Source organism: Phoenix dactylifera, unplaced genomic scaffold (assembly GCF_009389715.1).
Source record: "Phoenix dactylifera cultivar Barhee BC4 unplaced genomic scaffold, palm_55x_up_171113_PBpolish2nd_filt_p 000390F, whole genome shotgun sequence".
NCBI lineage: Eukaryota > Viridiplantae > Streptophyta > Magnoliopsida > Arecales > Arecaceae > Phoenix > Phoenix dactylifera.
In genome coordinates, this window is record NW_024067836.1 from 18,195 (window position 1) to 36,710 (window position 18,516).

Below are 18,516 nucleotides of genomic sequence, written 5' to 3' on the forward strand. Positions count from 1 at the left end.
GCACCAACAACTCTATCTCCAAGCAAAACTAAGTGGTTCAACCATAAAGTAGGAAAGCAAACATTTTTTTCACCTTCAGTTCTGATTTAGCAAGAGCTAAATTTTCTAAACAAGAAGAGCTCTGATCCAAGAGGATCATCGAACTCGATGTATACTAGTTTGGCCACTACGAGTATTCAAATGGATCACTAAACTCTATGTGGATCGCTTTGGCGACTACAAGCATTCAAAGGGATCACCAAACTTGATGTAGAACACTTTAGCCACAATGAGTGTTTAGGAGGATCTTTGGACTCAATGTGAAATACTTTGGCCACTACGAGCATTCAGAAGGATCAATAGACTCGATGTGGACCACTTTGGCCACTACAAATAGTCAAAAGGATTACTAGACCCGATGTGAATCACTTTGGCCACTACGAGTATTTCACTACAGCAAATGAAAGTTTTGCCGACTGACTTTTTCCGACGCTAGGAGAAAGCGTCGGTAAAGGTTGGCTCAGCGCCAACCTTTTCCGACGCTTTGGGTTAGCGTTGGAAAAGCGAAACAAACAACGATGCTCTAAAGCGTCGTTATAAGCTTGAGAAACAACGACGCTTATAAGCGTCGTTAGAAAACTTAAAACCCACCCCCTCGCTCGATCGGCCCCCTCTCCTCATTTCGTATCTGCGAGCCCTAGATCGGCCCCCTCTCCTCATTTCCTATCTGCGAGCGCGCCGACTTTCCCGCTGCCGTCGACCTCTCCTTCTGAGGTAAGCCACCTCCTTCTCCTCCTCCTCCTCCTCCTCCACCTCAAACTAATCTCACCTCCATCCCTAGCCCCGATCGGCGATCGAAGACTCCGCTACTCCGCCGCCGTCGACCTTGCCGTCGTCTGAGGTAAGCCTCCTACTCCTCCTTCTCTTCCTTCTCCTCCTCCTCCTCCTCTTTGTTTTCTTCTTGTCTTTAACTCTCTTCCGGCCCTGTCTCCTCATCCTCTGCCGGTCGATGCCCTAGCTGTGCGCCGACAGCTCATCTCCATCCCGAGCGAGCCCTAGCTACTCCGTCGTCGTCGACATCGCCGTCGTCTGAGGTAAGTGATCCTCATACTCTCCGTCTTGATCCTCATACATATTTTCCTGTTATTGGGGTTAGGCAAAACAATGAACAATGGAAGAGAGAGCGCTAAGCAGTAGATGAGAAAGCAAAGGGATTTTGGATGGTAGACTAGTAGTATTTCTAGACCAGAGCACTTTCTATGGCTATCCGTGGCTGCCATATGTCATGGGTCATTCTTTTGATGGGGATTTTAACCTGTTATGCTCTTGAAGGGCTACTTTATGTTATTTGCATTTAAGTTTCATCTTGTTTTATGATTGCTATTCTATAAATGATGGTCGCCTCTTTAAATAATGAATTTGATTCTCTAATTTGTGATATTAAGAGTTGGTGGGTAGTCGTCGTTTCTTTAAGGTTACAAATATTAAAATGACTTGTTAAAATATTGTTTTTGTTGTCGGCACCCCACGCCGGAACCCACTCACACCAGCGCCGCCACCGACGTCGGACAAGCAAGAGAGATACAAACGGATAAGCACTCTCTCGCTCCCTCGACTCCGGACTCAAGGATCACCTCTTCGCTCCGCCTACGAAGGGCAAAAGATTACCCCGTGGTATCAGTAGGGTAAAACACTTGAGCACCGCAACGGATTATCAAAGATCAAAGGAAGAAGAAGAAAGAAAATAGCAAAGCAAACACAAAGATGTAACGAGGTTCGGCTACAAATAGCCTACGTCCTCCACCGCTCCAAATCTCAATAAGGATGAACTGATTACAGAGATAGCACACACCCGAACGATCACAAGCGATCGATCTACAAGAGATTCACACAGAATTCCCTTTGCACAAGAAGTAGGATCCCAATCCTCTTCTTCTCTAGAACCCTAGCCTCACAAACAAGAGTATCTCTCAAATATACGGCCAATCGCTATAACCCTAGGGCTCTCATGAGTCCTATATATAGTCTCAAGACCTTCAGATGATCATAGCCGTCGAAACGCCAACAAAACACCAAAAGAAAACTCATCCGTATGATTTCCGCGAGCTCGAGTCGACTCGGCTTTAGTTCGAGTCGACTCGGGCACGTCTGGACAACTTCCAGTATGACTGGCACGATCTCGAGTCGACTCCACTGTATCTCGAGTCGACTCGACGATGCTCCGAGTCGACTCGACTGTAGTTCGAGTCGACTCTGACAGTCCAGACAGAAACATGGTTTTTGCGGCTTTCTCCTCTCGGGTCGACTCGACAGACCTCGAGTCGACTCGACTGTTCCCGAGTCGACTCGACTGTAACTCGAGTCGACTCCGACAGTCCACCAGACGGAACTATTCAGAATTGATTCTCCTTCAATTCTCTTCATCACTAAAGGTCTCCACATACCCCAACAATCTCCCACTTGGAGACCTTGGGTATATTCTCTTGTTACTTGGTTCTCCTCTGTGCTCCCACTGAAACTGGATCATCCTAGTGAAATCGGTACGATGCCTCCTCAACGTCTTCAAGCATGAAGACCAGCAGAAGCTGAACAGCTCCTCAGCTTCTCCACCGTGACGACCTTCGTCAACATATCTGCAGGATTCTGACTTGTATGAATTTTCTCCAACTTGACGAGTCCCTGCTCGAGCAATGACCTCACGAAGTGGTACCGTATGTCAATATGCTTCGTCCTTGAATGAAAAGCTAAATTCTTCGCCAGATGAATTGCACTTTGACTGTCTGAATATAACATGCAATCCTTCTGTTCCTTCCCAAGCTCCTTCATCAAGCCTTGAAGCCATATTAGTTCCTTGCACGCCTCTGTGGCTGCCACATACTCCGCCTCCGTAGTCGACAATGCAACAACTGGTTGCAACCTGGAAATCCAACTGACGGCTCCACTGCCCAAGGTGAACAAGTACCCTGTCGTGCTTCTCCTGCCGTCCAAGTTCCCTGCCATGTCTGAGTCCACATAGCCCTGTAACCGGATCTCAGAACCTCCATAGCACAATGACATGTGCTCAGTGCCTTTCAGATACCTCAGTATCCATTTGACCGCGCGCCAATGCTCCAAGCCTGGGCAGCTCATGAAGCGACTCACAACTCCCACTGCTTGAGCAATGTCTGGTCTCGTACACACCATAGCGTACATCAAGCTCCCCACTGCCGATGCATACGGGATTTTTGACATATTGAGCTCCTCCACCTGCGTCTTCGGACTTTGCCCGTTTAAGAGCTTAAAATGGGCACCCAGCGGTGTGCCAACAGGTTTGGCACCCTCCATGCAGAATCTCCTGAGTACTCGGCTGATGTACTCCGCCTGAGATAGTCTGAGGATATGTTTAGACCTATCTCTGCTGATCCGCATCCCAAGGATCTGTTTTGCTGCTCCTAGATCCTTCATTGCAAATTTTCTTGACAGCTTCAGCTTCAATTTTGCAATCTCATGCATGCTAGCTCCTGCAACTAACATGTCATCAACATACAATAGCAAGATAATGTAAGATGTACCGAAGTCCCGGAAGTAGCAACAGTGATCCTCCTGACATCTCCTGTATCCTATCTCAAGCATGTAACTATCGAACTTGAGATACCATTGTCTGGGTGCCTATTTCAAACCATAGAGGCTTTTCTTTAGTTTGCAGACTAAGTCACCCGTGCCAGCTGCAATGTATCCCTCCGGCTGCTGCATATATATCTCCTCATCGAGATCTCCGTGGAGAAAGGCCGTCTTCACATCAAGCTGCTCTAAGTGAAGATCCTCTACTGCCACCATGCTCAGCACCGCTCGAATAGTACTCATCTTGACTACAGGAGAAAAGATCTCTGTGAAGTCGATACCTGCTCTCTGCTGAAATCCTTTTACAACCAGTCTGGCCTTGTATCGCTTCTTCCCGCCTTGCTCTTCCTTCAGCCTGTAAACCCATTTGTTTGACAGTGCTTTCTTCCCCTTGGGCAGATCCACCAAATCCCACGTTTGATTCTGTTCCAATGACTTCATCTCATCATCCATGGCCAACTCCCACTCCTTCCTGGAATCAACCTCCAATGCCTCCGTGAAGCATTCAGGTTCGCCATTATCTGTGAGCAGCAAATAACTAAGAGTCCCATCATACCTTTGAGGAGGCTTCCCATGAGTACTACGAGTGGACCTTCTTAGTTGTGGAGGGGGTGCCATTGCTTCAGGTTCTTGCTCTGACTGAGTCTTCTGACCAGAATTTGTAGACTCCTCTTCAGGATCCACAAAACACGGCTCAACAGGTTTTGTTTCTGATTCAGTGCTCTGCTGCATTTTCTCATTAAATACCACATCATTACTACGAATGATCTTCTTGTGTTCGGGATCCCAAAGCCGGTACCCAAACTGTTGACCTCCGTATCCAACGAAAATACACTTCTTTGATTTGGCGTCTAGTTTGCTTCTTTGACTGGAATCAACATGGACATAACTGGTACAACCGAATACTCGTAAGTGCGCCAAATCAATCTTCTTCGCTGTCCATGCTTCCTCAGGAATCCCAAATTCAAGTTTCTTTGATGGCCCTCTGTTGATCAAGTAGGCAGCAGTGTTAACTGCTTCCGCCCAAAACTGTTGTGGCAATCCAGCATGTATCCTCATACTCCTGGCACGCTCATTAATTGTTCTGTTCATCCTTTCAGCAACTCCATTTTGTTGTGGTGTTCCTGGAACTGTCCTTTGCCTGACGATCCCAGCATCTGCACAGTAGTCCTCAAACTCCCTGCTACAATACTCACCACCGTTGTCCGATCTCAGGCATTTCAACCTCTTTCCTGTCTCGAGTTCTACCATCGCCTGCCATCTCCTGAAGACCCCAAATACCTCTGACTTGTGCTTCAAGAAAAACACCCAAAGCTTCCTGGTAGCATCATCAATAAAAGTAACATAGTACTGAGATCCACCAATGGAAGAAACTGGTGCAGGCCCCCACACGGTCCGTGTGCACGAGATCTAGCTTTTCTTGCTTCCGAGGTTTACCTTCTTTGTTGAATGAAACACGCTTCTGCTTTCCGAGAACACAATCCTCACAGAAGTCCATCTCAACACTCCTGAGACCCTGCAGCTTTTCCAACTGGTGCATCACCTCCAGTCCCTGATAACTCATGTGCCCAAGTCTACAATGCCATAACTTGGTGTCCACATCTGCTGCAACAACTCCAATAGAGTTCTCCGTGCCGTTGGTGACATAAAGTGTCCCAACCTTCTTGCCACTAGCCACCGTCAACGAACCTCTGGATATCTTCCACTGATCAGCTGTGAAAGTAGCCTTGTACCCCTGGCTCGCCAACTGTCCAACAGAAATCAGATTCCTCTGCAGTTGAGGTACGTGCCGTACGTCCTCAAGCTCAAGTGAAGATCCAGAAACCAACTTCACTTCCGCGCTTCCCCTTCCTTGTATGGTGCAAGGCTCTCCATCCCCTAGGTAGACTTTGCCAAAGTCTCCCTTCTCATATCCTCCAAGAAGCTTCCGTTGGGATGTAGCATGGAAAGACGCGCCCGAGTCTATCACCCAAGACTCGTCACAGGTAGACAAAGATAGAACGAGGGCATCCATATCACCGTCTTCAGCAAGATTTGCCAGATCCTTGCTGACTCCTTCGGTGTGGTCGCCTTGCTTCCCTTTAGGAGATTTGCAATCCCTCCTAAAGTGCCCCGTCTTCCCGCAGTTCCAGCACTTCGCTCCCTTGTTCTGAGGTGCTCGAGACCTGCTGGATCTCGACTTCGAGTCGCTTCGAAATCGACCGTCCTTCTTTTGTCTTCCCCGGTCAGAGGTGTTTAGTGCACTTCCAGACGACTCCGTAGCTCCAGAAGATTTCCTTCTTGCTTCTTCACTCAGAAGCACTCCCACAACGTCATCAAAAATCAACTTCCCCGTTGCCGAAGAGTTGCTCACCGTCATCACCAGGCCCTCCCAGCTATCAGGCAATCCGGAGAGGATTAGCAATGCCCGAATCTCATCGTCAAAACTAATCTCCACTGACTCCAACTGGGCCGTGAGTCCATTGAACTCGTTGAGGTATTCTGCTACGCTGCCGCCATTTTTCATACGAAGATTAAACAACCTCTTCATGAGAAATACCTTGTTTGATGCTGAGGGTTTCTCGTACATCCGCGACAATGTTGCCATCAACTCCATCGTCGTCTTCTCGTTTTTGATGTTGAATGCCACTTGGGATGCAAGTGACAATCTGATGGTGCCGAGCGTCTTCCGATCGAGGACCTCCCAGTCTTCATCGGACATCTTCTCTGGTTTCTTTGCTCTACCTCCAAGAGGTAAATAGAGATCCTTCTGGTAAAGGTAATCTTCTATTTGCATCTTCCAAAACCCGAAGTTCGTGCCATTGAACTTCTCAATTCGCAACTTCCCTTCATCCGCCATTGCAGAATAACCAATAGCTCTGATACCAATTGTTGTCGGCACCCCACGCCGGAACCCACTCACACCAGCGCCGCCACCGACGTCGGACAAGCAAGAGAGATATAAACGGATAAGCACTCTCTCGCTCCCTCGACTCCGGACTCAAGGATCACCTCTTCGCTCCGCCTACGAAGGGCAAAAGATTACCCCGTGGTATCAGTAGGGTAAAACACTTGAGCATCGCAACGGATTATCAAAGATCAAAGGAAGAAGAAGGAAGAAAATAGCAAAGCAAACACAAAGATGTAACGAGGTTCGGCTACAAATAGCCTACGTCCTCCACCGCTCCAAATCTCAATAAGGATGAACTGATTACAGAGATAGCACACACCCGAACGATCACAAGCGATCGATCTACAAGAGATTCACACAGAATTCCCTTTGCACAAGAAGTAGGATCCCAATCCTCTTCTTCTCTAGAACCCTAGCCTCACAAACAAGAGTATCTCTCAATATACGGCCAATCGCTATAACCCTAGGGCTCTCATCAGTCCTATATATAGTCTCAAGACCTTCAGATGATCATAGCCGTCGAAACGCCAACAAAACACCAAAAGAAAACTCATCCGTATGATTTCCGCGAGCTCGAGTCGACTCGGCTTTAGTTCGAGTCGACTCGGGCACGTCTGGACAACTTCCAGTATGACTGGCACGATCTCGAGTCAACTCCACTGTATCTCGAGTCGACTCGACGATGCTCCGAGTCGACTCGACTGTAGTTCGAGTCGACTCTGACAGTCCAGACAGAAACATGGTTTTTGCGGCTTTCTCCTCTCGGGTCGACTCGACAGACCTCGAGTCGACTCGACTGTTCCCGAGTCGACTCGACTGTAACTCGAGTCGACTCCGACAGTCCACCAGACGGAACTATTCAGAATTGATTCTCCTTCAATTCTCTTCATCACTAAAGGTCTCCACATACCCCAACAGTTTTATAAATTTGTTAAGTTAATTAGAAAATTTGAAGGAGAAATATATGTCTTTGCAAAAAAATTAATATTTAAATTTAGTTAAATTTATATATTATCTTTTATATTTTTGATATTTCTCTCTCTGTTTTTTTCTAGTTGAGTCTCAGTTATATATATACATATATTCTGTTTTGTCTTAGCTAGCTAGGTACAAATCTGAATCCGATGCTTGTATTCTTGTTCATGCAACATCAGTAGTGATGGCTATGAAAAAAATAGTTATATTTATATTGGTTAATTTCTAATTGTTTGGTTTGATGTTTTGTTTTCATCGGGCATGGAACTAGAGGCGTATGCTTTAAATTAACCCTTATTGCATATCTGGCACTTGTGGTCTGAAGATAACGAAATTTTAAATTGATAGCCGAATCCAATATCTTTGATAAAAGTCATCTGATATTACATTAAAAATAGTAATATATTCATTATGAGCTCAGATCCATCAGTCCAGGTTTGAAGGAGCGATTCAGTTCTTTACATCCTAGATATATATCAATAATAGTAATATATTTCAATGATTAAACAGATCCGAACACTACAAGAAAATACACTTTCAGCGACCACTTTCGGCGACTAAATGAATAGTGGTCGCTGCAAATAAGGCTATTTGCGACCAACATCCTTATTAGTTACTGAATGATTGTCCTACACCGACTAAATGCATATTTGGTCGCGGAAAATCAAAACCAAATTGGCGGAATGGAGGTAAAACGTTTGGCGACTAAAGTTGGTCGCTGAAAATAAGGCTATCTGTGACCAACATTCTTGTTAGTTACGGAATAATTATCCTACACCGACTAAATATATATTTAGTCACGGAAAAGCAAAATCAAATTGACGGATTGGAGGTAAAATTTTTGGCGACTACATTTTGGTTCCTAAAGGTTCCCCTCCAGCGACTAAAAAAAATTTAGTTGCGAAAAGTTTGCATACAGGTGAATTCTGCTTAATTTTTTTTTTTTTAACCCAAACAAATTCTAATTCCCTATTCCTCCACTCTGCTTTTACTTTTTTTTTTTTTAATTTGGTAAAGCTTTAACTCTGCCTTCACCCGTCGCCTTCACCCATCGCGTTCGCCCGTCGCCTCTCCGTTCGCCCGTCGCCTCTCCGTTCGCCCGGTGTCGGCGTTTCAAGGTATGTACTCCTCCTCCGTTATTTGATTTAGCAGAGGCCAGGAGGGAGAGGGAGAGGGAGAGGGAGACGGAGAGGTGGGGGTCCTTTGTTGTTTGATTTAGCAGAGGCCGGGAGGGAGAGGGAGAGGGAGAGGGAGAGGTGGGGGTCCTCCATTGTTTGATTTAGCAGAGGCCGGGAGGGAGAGGGAGAGGGAGAGGTGGGGGTCCTCCATTGTTTGATTTAGCAGAGGCCGGGAGGGAGAGGGAGAGGGAGAGGTGGGGGTCCGCCGTTGTTTGATTTAGCAGAGGCCGGGAGGGAGAGGGAGAGGGAGAGGGAGAGGTGGGGGTCGTTGGGGGCTTCTCGTCCTTCGTCGCCGCCGCAGCGACCGCGGAGGGCTTCTCCTCCTTCGCCGCCTCCTTCGCCGCCGCCGCAGCCACCGCAGGCTTCTCCTCCTTCGCTGCCACCGCAGCCACCGCGGCCACCGCAGGGCTTCTCAATCTTCATGTCCTCTGTTAGTAATTGACAACTGAGAGACTCCAGTTCAGTCGAAAACTCGAGAGGATCCTGACTCAATCTACCATGTGCTTATTATGTCATGTGCATCGCTGCTGTGTAGAAAGTACTTCTGCTTCAGTACATTCAGAGATTTTCACTTCTTTCTCTGATTGATATTGATTCCAGAATGGAAGGTGACAAATGCTTCAAGATACATGCTAATCTTTAGGTGCATTTGAAGGTCTGGCTGCATAGTTGTTATCTGTTTACCCATCATTTTATATAGGATTTCTGCTGCCAGTTTTTTTTGGAGGGTACAAAAATAAATCTATAAACTAATCAATCTAACTTGATGAAACTTAAAGCAAATTGCAGAAACTTTTTTTCACAAGACCATGTTGGGGAGTTGCAGAAACTTAAAGCTGAGATGGAAGAGATGAAGACGGAGCGTGAGATAGAGCGTGAGGAGCTGCGGAGGCAATTGGAGCAGGAGAGGAGAGAGCGTGAGGAGGAAAAGAAAGAGCGAGAGGAAAAACAGAAGCAAATTGCACATCTTACAAGTTTGGTGACAGGGTTCTTAAAAGGAAAGACTCAAACGCACAAGTCATCTATCCATCATGATGGGGCCATGTATTCAACTGGTGGTACAAATACTCGTTGGTACGTATTCTCATTTATATTACGTAGATTATTTAGAGATTTGGACCAAATTAAACGAAATGTCATTGTGAACTTATACTTGAATTTTAGTTTATTATTATTCACATGTGGTTATTGATTGTGTATTCTTTTTTGCTTTCTCAGATACATGGTGGAGTTATGAGCATGTGAAATCTAGTTTCTGGTGCATGGATAGCTTTTGTTCAGATGATCATGGTGGAGTTATCTACAAGCAGAATCTAGTTTTTGGTATAAGAATATTTTGTCTACATGATGCTTGTTTGGATGAATAGCAACATCAGATATTTTAGAATTTTTAATTTACATTTTGATGTGTTTGGTGATGATTATCACCTTAACATATGGTATGGATGAAACATTTTGATGTATGGTTAATAGGTATGCTTGACTTTAGACTTATAGATGATGATATTTATAATGAATGATTATGGATTCTCTAACATTGTGTATACTTCTATTTGGATGAGCAAATGTATTGTACAATATGGATATTGGATAGGCTGTGTTGTTTGTACAGGATTTGGAATGAGCCCAAAAATAAATATTACGCTTATATTTTGAATTGTTAATTAAATACAGGTTAATACTTTCTGCCATTAAAAAATGTTTGTTGCCAATGCATTCCAATACATTCTGCGACCAAACTATTGGTGGGGGAAGATAGACATTCAGTGACCATTTTTTTGGTAGCGGAAGACAAACCTTCCACGACCAACTATTTGGTCGGCGTTGAAATTAGCGACAACAAATTTGGTCGCTGATAATTTTCTTCGGCAACCAAACGTTGGTCGTTGTTGGTGTACCTTAGGTGACCACACAATATTGATCGCTAAAACCTTTCAGTGACTAGGGTTCGGCGACGAAGGGTATGCTAGTCGCGAAAAGGTTTCGGCGACCAAATATGGTTATTCGGCGACTAGAATCTTAGTCGCTGAAAGTGTATTTTCTTGTAGTGGAACTTAATAAACAAAAGGAAAGATTTTGTTCTAAGTCATGGGTTCAACAGTTTAAGCAACTAATGTTAGATTTTGTAGTAGTTTCTTCTCCGATCATCTCAAGGAGAGCATTTAGGACTATTATCATGAGGAATAATTCAGATGTTGTATCTCCTAATGAACTTGCGAGAAGAAACTTTGATAAAAATAAATGATCTTTATGATGCCATCTAAATCTAACGTTTGAATTTTATATGGTGAAAGTTACATTGTGATAATCTCAACTAATTGACATCTAGCCAAATTACATTTTCTAAAATATATTAATCTCAAATGCCTATAATAAACAACAAAGAGTATGTACCTTCATACTGATTAGATGGAGTCACTTGGTATAATTATATTGTAGCATTTAATGTTGGAAAATTATACAACAAAGGCATTTTCCATTCTGTTTTTTTTTAAAAACATTTTGCTAAATTCAGAAATGAAAGTAACTTTTATAATAATTTATAAAGAACTATCTCCTAATTTGCACATTTTGGAATTAGAAGTGCTACCCTGGTTGACCATCATTTTTCTTGTCCTAGTTATTTCTTTCTACTGCTAATGTTAAAGATGTCAGTCTGTATGGTATTTTCAAGTTGAGAAAATTGGTATGTTATATATGGGTTTATTGGGTATTTGCTTGTAATACAATATACAATACGATATGATTTCCATTGACTAATTTTGTTTACGCTAACTCTTGATGTAATTGAATCTACCCCATTGGAGTATTTCTTTGTGTAGATTTGACATAGCTTGCTTATTTCTTTTATATTCTTCTAAAAACACTGTCAGCAGATGAGGAGTAAATTGGCAAAACTAGAAGTGAATAAAACTTTGACTTGAGGATCATTAAGAGGTGAGACCATTGGTTTGGGAAAGATTATCGTGAAAGAAATGATTAAATGGTGAATGCCCTTCTATGAAGTGTGCAACTTGATAGTTACTTTAGATTGAAGATGTCATGTTCCATGAACAATAAGACTAATACTTCCAGTCTTCTGCACTTTTTTATGCAGGATACTTGCTGTGAGATGGGATGCTTTAGTTGTATGTATTCATCTTTGACTTGTGCTGTATTTTTTTTTGGTTCTATTATTCGCATACATTAATTTGATTTTTTTTTTTGAGAGATATAGGATAGGGCAACAAATCTTATTTCAGAGCGCGTCGGGGGGTCATCATCATCCGACGCGAACAATCATATTGAAGCTCAAGTGCTTACTGAATTGATGGGCCCAGAGCGTTATGGTCGAGTGCGGGGTTACGGCGTTGGAGTTACCCCCACTCAGTTGTCTTCAGTGGGCACATATATAAGAAATGCCAGAGAAGGTAGTAACACTGCAGAAGTTCGTCATCTTCAAGCAACTATTGAAGAGCTGAAGCAAAACCAAGCAAATTTGCAGTCTCAGCTTACGAATATTACATCCATGTTACAACGATTTCTACCTTCTCAGGTAATTAACTTTATTATATTTCAATACTTTACATATTATCAATTATGATATGAGTTAATGTATCACATTATTCCTTACTTTTATGTTTTCTCTTTTTTTTTTTGTAGATTCCTGATTCTTCAAACGCTTGTAGACATGATGATGATGGAGCTGAATCCCGTCCCTGATGCATTCTAGATTATCTTTTATGAGTTTGATATGTATATGTTTCTGCTTTTTCAGAGTACATTGTAATTTGCTTTTTCAGAGTACATTGTAATTTGTATGCAGCTTTTCTGATACATGAGTTAAAAACATGGAGTTTTAATCAGATATATCAATATTCATATTTTGAATGATCTGAGTATTTGTGTCAATGTATTCAATGTAATACAGGTTCATATTGTTATAATATAGTGTTTGTAATTTGTATTTTATAATACTGATTATTGTTATTTTTTTTTAAATCAGGAATTCCCTGGGAACTGGAGGGATGTGCCTACTAGTACTGGTAATTAAGCTCCTCTAACCTCGTCTATCACGCCCTTCTGGCGTCCCCTTTTGACAGGATGGCCTCTCATCATATCCAAAATGAGTTAGCTATTTGCTGAGCTTATGTAGTTTTGGATCACCAAAAAAGGGTGGCCTTCCGTGAACTGTTAGTTTTCTTGATTCTATTGTGATGTGTTGGGTGTGTTGATTAGATATCCTTTTGAGTTCTTCTTGGTTAGTTTTCTTGTTCTGGTGCGTGATGTGTTAGTGTGTTGATTAGATATCCTCTTGACTTCTTCTTCAATCTCTCCTTCCACATGGTGAGCTTGTTTACTAATTGAGACCCTAATTTAGTTTGGATGCAGAGGGTCTACAACTCTAGATCTAAAAAGGTGGTCTTTAGTGTCCAATTTTGTTTACGCTGTGTAGTTATTCGTTTATTAAATCCTCTCTTGTGTTTGGTAGGGCTGATGAGATGCAACAAGAGCTGTAGGCTAAGATGGACTAATTACCTGGAGGCCAGGGATCAAGCGAGGCAACTTCACAGAACAAGAGGAGAAGCTCATAATCCATCTCCAAGCTCTTCTTGGCAATAGGGTAAAATATCAGCAACATGCCTTAGATCCCGAAAAAAAAAACTTTAGAATATATGGCTTTCTTTGCACAATTTGAGTCAACTTATAAATTAATATATGTTCTTATCAATAATATGAAGTACTTTGGTCCTAGGCTCACTGTGGTTTATGGCCTATATTGGTGTGTTAGATGGGCAGCCATAGCTTCTTATCTCCCAGAGAGAACTGATAATGACATCAAGAACTATTGGAACACCATCTGAAGAAGAAACTAAAGAAGCTCCAAGCTGTGATGGCAGCTCAATGAGTGGTGGGCTTTCTTGTGATCAATTGTCCCCAAAGGCCAGTGGAGAGGAGGCTCCAAACTGACATCCATATGGCAAAGCAAGCTTTAAAGAGAGCACTGTCGCTAGACAAGCCCAATGCCTAGCAGAATTGAAGCCCTCCAATGGCAGCTACTCTTTACAAAACTAAGCCAACCGGCAACATCGTCATCGATGACACCCTATGCATCAAATACTGAGAACATATCACGACTGCTCGAAGGGTGGATGAAGAATCCACCCAATCGAGAGGCAGCTCAGACCAATTCGGAGTCTACGCAACATTCGATCAACAATATGGGTTGGGACTGACTCATCCTCCAGCCGAGGAATCAGCCAGTGCAGCCAACCATGATCTCACTTGCAAGCGCCAACTATTCTTGAATTCATGCTCAAATGTTGGACTCGTCGACACCAGAGATGTCTGAAACAAGCTTCTGTCCAAGGTGTGAAGCAGTACAATCTCAGATTCCACACATGCCACTCTCTCGCTTGAGAACCTGGCTCTTGGATGAATTTTTTGGTTTACAGTTGAATGGTTTAGAAACTAATTGACATGCCATTAGGTGATAATACCGAGGCTGATCTAAACCAATGCTGTGTGGAGGTGGGCTTTTGGTTCATTTTTCGTGTAGGCCTTGGGACTGATCCGATTTTAGAAAGAACTTTCAATGCCAAGGGCAAGAAGTTGTGAATGCTAATATCCACATGGAACATGCAGTGTTATATAAGTCAACTCGCGGGAGTTCGAGAATAATTTTCTATCTGTGATGGTCTGTCTTGTGAGTCTTTTTGAAACTATCTTTTGTAAGGGGCTTTGTATCTTGGGTGATGTCAGATAGATTAAACTATAGGACTTTTTTAGTCTTGTTCACTTCTGAATTGTAATCAAGCGGTGTGTAGAAAGGAAGGATTGTCATGTCCAGAAAATGTGGTTAATTATTACTTCTCTGTACTCTGTTAGTTTTCTGATTTGGCAGTATAATGAATGTGTTTTAAGAACGTTGCTCACCGAAAGAAACAAACAAAAAAAAAAACAGTGTTTTGGGGATGAATTCTGATGGATATCTCCTATGGATCATATCATCTTGCTCTCTGTACACGGAATAAAGAGGTCCATGAGTAAAGAGGTCCCTGATGCTTGTGCCGACGCAAAAAAGCGTCGGGGAAACGCCCGGGGAAAATCAGGAATTGCCGACGCAAAAAAGCGTCGGTAAAAAAGGTCGTGGCACCACCGGCAATTGAGCAATTTCCGACGCTTAAAAGCGTCGTGGAAAGGTTAATGCCGACGACGCTATACAAGCGTCGGTAAATCAGGGATTGCCGACCGCAAAAAGCGTCGGGGGAAACCGCTCTGGTCGGGGTTATCGCCGACGCTATGTAGGCGTTCGGTAAAGCCATTTGTGCGACGCTTTAACTCCAAGCGTTCGGGCAAAACTTTTGGCCACTCTGGTATAGCCGACGCTTTGCCAACGCTTGGCTTTGCGTCGGGGGTTTTTAGCCGACGCTAATTAGCGTCGGCAAAAGCTCCACAAAAGCGTCGGGTAAGGTCCTTTTCCTGTAGTGTTTAAAGGATCACTAGACTCGATGTGTATTTAGCCACTACTAACAAGGCTGGATAGGTTTAAGAGTAAAATCTGCCATATCGAAAAAACCGCTCGCAGGCCAAACTTAGGATGCTATAATTTGGGTCATACGATACCCGGATTTGGAGATTTTAGAATTGGTATCATATAGATCTACAACTAAAAAGTTGAATTAGGATAAAATTCCATCATGGAGATCCTAAAAAAGGGCTTGTCAAATTAGAAAATTTTCTTTTCAATAAAACTTTGACCAAGTGTAGATCTCTATATGAGAAAAATCATACGAAGCAACAGAAGAAAGATTTAATGTAGAAGTTGATATCTACCTCCTCAAAATTTTTAGCTTTTTTAGAAAATTTCTACTAAAAATGTCTATTTTAGAAAAAGAGAGTCCTACTAGGTTTGGAAGAAGAATTCGACTCAAATTGTCTTAGAGCGGACCTCACATTATAATAGAGACTATGTACCTTCTTTTTTTAATGATTAATAAAAGAAAAGGGGACTTAAATCCTACTTTCACAATATTCCATCTTCTTCTAGTTTCTTTTGAGAGATTCAAGTTAAGCGGTTTGAAGAAAATCTTTCTTTTTCCGATCGGATCATCCACAAGCTTATGAATATGTACTATGTATAACCGCTATAGACTGACATGTAAGTTATCTATAACCGCCATGGGCTGATGCGTAGGTATTACGTGTATTTATCCTAGCATAATGCATGGGTGTTGTGGATTTTCGGTCACAAGCGTATAGCATGATCGTGGTTAGTCCAAAAAAAAAGGTTTGCTATTGTCAGATCTAGACCATTGTATGAGAAATGGAAGATCAGATACTTACAAACCACTATTGAACAAAAAGTTTTATTTGAAAAGAAATGATATAACACTTTATTTAAATGGACATTTGATGATTAATGATGTATATATGTATGTGTGGACCCCGTTTATTGAGCTGGATAGTTGGGATAGAATTTTATAATTTTTGCCTCACTTTGAGATTTTTTATTTGCCAATTTTTATCTTTATTTTATTTATATTGGTGTACAAGGAGAATTCTTACTAGGTTGTTAAGCTCATCTCACTCTATCGTATTTTTTCAGAGTTGCAGAATGCTTAGTTTTGGATAGTTTTGGGCATGATAGTTGAGTGAAGCAGTTGTAGCCATTGCATGCTCTCTAGGATAATACCCTAGAGATTATGTTGCTTAGTTACTTAGCCAACCTGAATAATGAAAATCATGCAACCAAATACATCAGATATCGCTAGCTATGCAATCCCATATGATAAAAATTATTTCTTGATATTCATGCAACTAGATTCAACAGACATGACTTGCTATGCAATTCCATGTGATAAAATCATTTCTTATTATGGCCAGCTATGCAACCCATATGCATTCTATTTCTTAATCAAATCTCATCACATGCTTCTAGCCCAAGATTATACATCTTTATGTAGATTTTCTTTATATGTATTGTATCATTGACCAACTTACTTACCCCTTTATATGTTGCTAAATTTCTTTATATAAGCCTATTATCCTAGCTAATATGAAAACTACGTCTTTTGGCAACAAATTTCCTCCTTCGCATGGTATTAGAGTAGGAAATTGCTCACTTCCTTTCTTTTCTTAAATTTCCCCACATCCAAAATTCTAGTTTTTTTTTCCTACCACTTTGAGGGCTCATCAAATTTCACCTTTTTTTTTTCTTGCAATAATACAACTCTTACTTGGTTAATCTTTATTTCCCACCACCATGGGCAGAAAGTTCTGCACTATCGACAAACGTTTCCATCCCTACTTTAGATAGCTACCTCTCTATCGTCCCACCATGGCTGTTAATATTTTAAATAGGTATAGCGGAGTCGTCCAGCGAGGTGTAACAGTCTAAGACAAAAGAGATAAGCAAGCCTTATACTTCTTACTAATTTTTAAACTTGTAAGTAGATCTTACGCTCCTTATTATTTTTTTAAAATTTTTACTTATTTTCTGATATTATGAAAATATGAAAATAGTATTAAATGTTGATAATATCATATTTTCTTAAAATCAAAAATCAAAGATATGATATTATGAAACTCATGATTTATTGTGAAATAATAGTTCCATAATTGTTTTGAACTTATAATAGTAGTTAGCATATGACCCTACCAATGGATAATAGTAGTTGGTATTTATCCAATTACGACCCTGTTATAGGTATAATAGTGACCTTAACATTTAGGCTAAAAGAAGTAATTTAATTAATGATATGGTTAAATGATAAATAATATGATTTTATTTATGTTGTACATCTGGAACCATGTTTATGACATATTGATGATTTATATAGGCATAAGTGACTTTATGACTTCATTATATGATACTATGATATATTCTATTTTGCAATAATTATTATTTTCTTTATATAATTCATCGATTCATGCAAAATCTTATGCTTGATCTGGTAAAATAGTGAAAGATTTACTTACTGAGTTGTGTCGCTCATAAATCTCTATTTTTTTCTCTCCTCAGAGAAATAGGATCAGTAGGGATGAAAGTTAGTCCAGGCTTGGAGTTCACGCTAGCAACCTTGGTAATTTAATAGAAGAATTTTAATATTTTAAATTGACTATGAATTTGTAGTCAATAATTTTCTAAATATTAAGGATTATAGGTTTGGTATTTATGTTTGAATTTGGAAGCTCTGAACCAATAATGGTTGCATTTAATGGATAATAAAATTAGACTCCTATTTATTCTATTATTTCTGAGATGGAATTGGAAGCTAAATGAAACGTTTTGGCTTAGTATTATCATGGATTGTACCCCTCAGTAGCATGGCCGTGTCATACTCCGGATCTGGGGCATGACAAGCAGATCAAGATCAGAAGAAATGCATTCATGGCAAAGGCAGCTGGAAGTTTTGGTATTAAACAAGGAATAAATTTGATAATAAAAGAAACTTCATCTTTTATCATGGCAGAAAGTATGTATGACCAAAAGCTAAGGAGATCTTGGACTTCAGTAGATCAAGATCAAAAGAGATGCTTTCAAGGCGAAGGCAGGTGGAAGCTTGATACTAAGCAAAGAAATAATTTGGAGCAAAGTGGAGCCAGCCAAATATAATTTCACATGTTGGGACAGTTATCAATATAGAAAGGGTCTTCAACAAATACAGAGAGCTATACATTCTGCGTCAAATGTGGGTTCTATTGGCAGGTTAGAGGTGGCAGAAAGATTAATGTGTTTCAAGACCCTTGGATTAGTAACATTCCTATTAATCGAAGCTGCATCTCTCCCAATCTAAATAGGTGCTAAGACAACTAGAAAGTTTCAAATCTAATTAACACGGGTGGGACATGGAATTAGCAACTTCTAATTAATGCAAGTATAAGCCAAGGAGACAGCGGAACAAGTGATGT

General features: G+C 41.4%; 1 long non-coding RNA gene and 1 pseudogene across 1 annotated transcript; both read left to right on the forward strand.

Annotated features, from left to right (window-relative positions):
• The first annotated feature begins 9,029 nt into the window (after positions 1 to 9,029).
• Positions 9,030 to 10,159, forward strand: LOC103698981. The gene is made up of 2 exons (XR_602805.4): positions 9,030 to 9,696; positions 9,841 to 10,159. It is a non-coding gene; the product is annotated as an uncharacterized LOC103698981 (long non-coding RNA).
• A 2,280-nt stretch (positions 10,160 to 12,439) lies between these two features.
• On the forward strand, positions 12,440 to 13,838 carry LOC120105901 (annotated as a pseudogene).
• The last annotated feature ends 4,678 nt before the right edge of the window (positions 13,839 to 18,516 follow it).